Genomic DNA, 4,096 nt, shown 5'->3' on the forward strand with positions numbered 1-4,096 from the left:
TTGTTAGGCGATTCTGGCATTGTGTGAACATCAGAGTGTACTTCCACAGACCCTGATGGTACAGCCCACTATACACCCTGGCTGTACAGTATAGTGTATCGCTCCTAGGCTACAAACCTGTACAGCATGCTCCTGTGCTATTGTAAGCATTTGTGTGTCTATGCATAGAAAATGTACAGTAAGAATATGGTATAAAAGATTCAAACAGTATGCCTATAAAGAGTACTTTCTATGAATGGAGCTTGTAGGACTGGAAGTTGTTCTGGATGAATCAGTGAGTGGTGAGTGAATGTGAAGGCCTGAGACTTTACCGTCCACTACTGTAGACTTTATAAACACCGCAAGCTTAGGCCACACTAAATTTATTTTTAAAATATGGTAGCGGTCAGGCTCGGTGGTTCATGCCTGTAATCCCAGCACTTTGGGAGGCTGAGGCAGGAGGATCACCTGAGGTCAGGAGTTCAAGACCAGCCTGGCCAATATGGTGAAACCCCGTCTCTGATAAAAACACAAAAATTAGCCAGGCTTGGTGGCACGCACCTGTAGTCCCAGCTACTGGAGAGGCTGAGGCAGAATAATTGCTTGAACCCGGGAGGCGGAGCTTGCAGTGAGCCGAGAATGCACCATTGCGCTCCAGCCTAGGCGACACGAGCAAGACTCCGTCTCAAAGAAAAATAAATAAAATAAAATACGGTAATTTTGCTATGACGTTATGAAGGCTACAGCATCACTAAGTGAAAGAAATTTTTCAGCTCCACTATAATGTTGTGGGACCACGTCATAAATGTGGTCCCTCACTGACAGAAATGTCATTACTCAGTACATGAGTGTACCTCTTTAATTCATTATAGTAGGAATCAAAGAATCAATCATGTCCACTCGGGTTCAATCCCTTTGCTGCACCTGGTAGGGTCTGAGGTTGTGCACCCAGTGGCCTGGAGGGTCAGATTTGTCCGTGGGGCTCCTGGAGCCCTTCCTAGCTCACAGCCCTCACCCTAGGGCTGGCCCACCTTGACAGGGGACACCTTGGTCCTTCCAAGGCAGGTGTGTGCTCAGAAGACAAACTCAGCTGACGAGACTTAGTGTTAGGAAGGCTGATCATTCGGGAGCTCGTGGATCTGTGGGATGTGTGGTCAAAGCCAGGGACCTTGAAGTCAAAGGTCCTATCCATCTCCGGGAGGGAGGCCCGGCCTGCCAGGGCTACAGGCTCTGAGAGGCTCTTCACCCAAGAACCCCACGGAAGTTTTGTTTGTTTGAGCTACATTATTTCCCAAGCCAAGAAAGTCACAGATTCTACTTTAGTGGAGTGCACATTAACCTCCTTCAGAAGGCTTCAACACGTTCTAGGAGCTGCTGGTGCTCTGAAGAACACCCGTTCTGAGTTCTGCTCCAGCTTCCCAGTTTACCCACCCTGTGGCTTTGGGGGAAATTCTTTAATATCTGACCTCTGCTTCATTTTCTATGAGGCAGAGGTGATATGACCTAGGCAGGCAAGACCTGTCCTGCCTCCATCACATCCTCAAAAAAAAAAAAAGGGGGGGGGGGGTGGAGTGGGATAGGCACATGTTTAAAAATGGAGCAACATTTTGTTTTAGGTGGATGATGAGTAAAGGGTGTGTGTTATCCTAGTCTCTTTACTTTTACATATGCTTAAAAGTTTCATAAGTGACAAAACTCTTCATTCAGAAACCTGGGCGTCTTACCCGTCTTCTCAGGTCCACTCACTCACCCTCAGCATCTGATCAGTCTCAGAGCCCTGGAGGTCCTGCCCCCTTATCCCTGAGACCCACTGGCCACTCACAACGCAGCCCATCCTCGCTCCTTTGCTCCCGAGGGAGGTGCCAAAGCAGTGAGAGTGGCCTGCGCTCACATCCCGGCTCTGTTTGCTACTCAGCCCCCACATCCCCCTCCTTTCTAGCTGTAAAATGAACGCAAGAACCTACCTCACAGGTCACTTAAATGAGACAATCTGGCAATGCTCAACACAGGTTCTGGCTTTTGCTCAAGGCGAGATAAATGTTAACTGTTACTCTTATTATCAGTCTCAATTTCATCACATCACTTCCCTGCTTAAAACCATCAATGGTTCCCTGCAAACTAACATAAAGGTCAAGCTCCTGAATGCAGCCCCCTCCCACCTGGCCCTACCTCACCTAACCTCAGCAACCCAGCCTCCCTGCACAGCACTCCGTGGCTGGTAACGGGGAAGGCGGGAAGTTCGCTTCCTCCTCCTCCTCCCAGCTCCTGAGTCGGCCTCTCCAGGCCTGCACCTGGGACAGAGTCCCCTCTCTTGGGTTCCCATGGCCCTGTACATACCTTCATCGTGGCACCGATCACGCTGGGCTGTCATCGACCTACTTGCCCGTCTCCTTTCTGAGGTCTCTCACAGGTCCAGGGTAAATTCCTTCAGAGGTCCCGCCTTTTGCAGGCAATATAGAGGGAGTTGACTCAGTTAAGACACTCTTGGGCTACCTGACTTCCAGACTGTATTTCCAAAGAGGAAGCAGTTTGATTTCTGCCTCAAGGCCTTTGCACATGCTGGCCCCAAGCCTGGAACATTTACTCCTGGTATTTCCCAGACTTCAATTTGCCTGTGACCCTCCTGAGATATTCTTATACGCAGAGTAATTCAGTAGGACTGGGGCCCAGCCTGAGACTCTACATTTCTAACAGACATCCCAGTGATACCAAAGCTGCAGGTCCCTGGACACTCCTATTCTTTTCCCAGCTCAAGCCAACTCCTCCTGAGGGTCTTGGCTTAGATGTCACTTCAGAACAGGGCTTCCCTGACACCTACACGGAAGTGAGGCCACACTGCTGCTCCTCCCCAGAGGGACTGTCTTCCTCAGGGCCCCTTGAACCCATAGGAGCCTACCAGGACAGGAACCACTTTGTTCTCATGGTACAGCGCTGAATGAATGGACTTCTGCTTCAGGAAACAGCCTTAACCGCTGCCCTACCCCGAGTCACAACTCCAAGCTTTTTGCCAGTGTTGAGGGAAGGGCCTTGAAGAAAGGGCCCATCCCAGGAGTGAGGACCACCTGCTCTCCTGATGTGAGGGAAAGCACAACAATTGGGGGTGGGTGCAGAGACTTCTCATCACACAGGGAACTGAGGACTTACACAGCACGGCCCACCCACAACTCCCAGCCTGCCCTGGCCAGGCTTAACTCTACAGCTGATAATCTCCCAGCCTGCCCTGGCCAGGCTTAACTTTACAGCAGATAATTGGGTAAGTCCACCAAGGCTGCCCCTTCCTGGGAGACCCAATGCTTCCTGCCCCCACCAACCTCAGCAACATACACTTGTCATTGCTGCAAGAGCTGCCATCAGCACAAGGATTTTCACCTTTGCCACTTTTTCAGCCACAATTAGAAGCAGCTGAGTAACGGGGGAGGCGTGGAGTGAGGACGGTGATGGCTCATCTCGAACACACCCCTGCGATGAAATGAAGCTCAGGTCTCACTCAAATGCCCTGGAACCCTTGTGGCACAGAACCACCTATACACAAGGGCCGGTCCAGCGGAGCCCCCACCCCAGCAGAAGTGCTGAGGGGAGACCTCTGAAGCTCCTCAGCCTAGGTCAGGATGATCCCCACCCATGTCTGGCAGGTGGGGGCTACCTGCCAGGCCTCTGCACGGCTTCAGCTACACCCCGCTCCTGCCCCACCCCGAGGCTCCCAGCACAGACCAGATGTTTTCTAACGTGGTTCTGAACGTTCATTTTTAATCGTGTTTTATTCCATTGCCACAGCCCACTCTACCTTTTCTACCACCCTGCAGTATCTGCGTCTGGGTCCGGGGTCCTTTCTGCTCCGGCACTGGGGGCTCTCAAGAGGTGGGGCTCCCACATGGGTGGCCTCTCCCTGGAGCTGAGTCCACCCTGGGGGACTCTGGACCATGCCCCTTTGCCCCCAGCCCTTGGTTTGCAGGGAGGCCACCTGGCGATGCCCAGCCTGAAACGGCACCCCTGGCAGGGTTGCTCAGTGGCAGCTCTCACTTTGTGCCGAACAGGAAGCAATCAGAAACACATACCAGAAGTCACATCTATGCCAACAATTTCTCAGACAACGAAAAAGCAAAGAGCAAAATCAATA

This window comes from Hylobates moloch, unplaced genomic scaffold (assembly GCF_009828535.3).
Source record: "Hylobates moloch isolate HMO894 unplaced genomic scaffold, HMol_V3 SCAFFOLD_1, whole genome shotgun sequence".
Taxonomy (NCBI): domain Eukaryota; kingdom Metazoa; phylum Chordata; class Mammalia; order Primates; family Hylobatidae; genus Hylobates; species Hylobates moloch.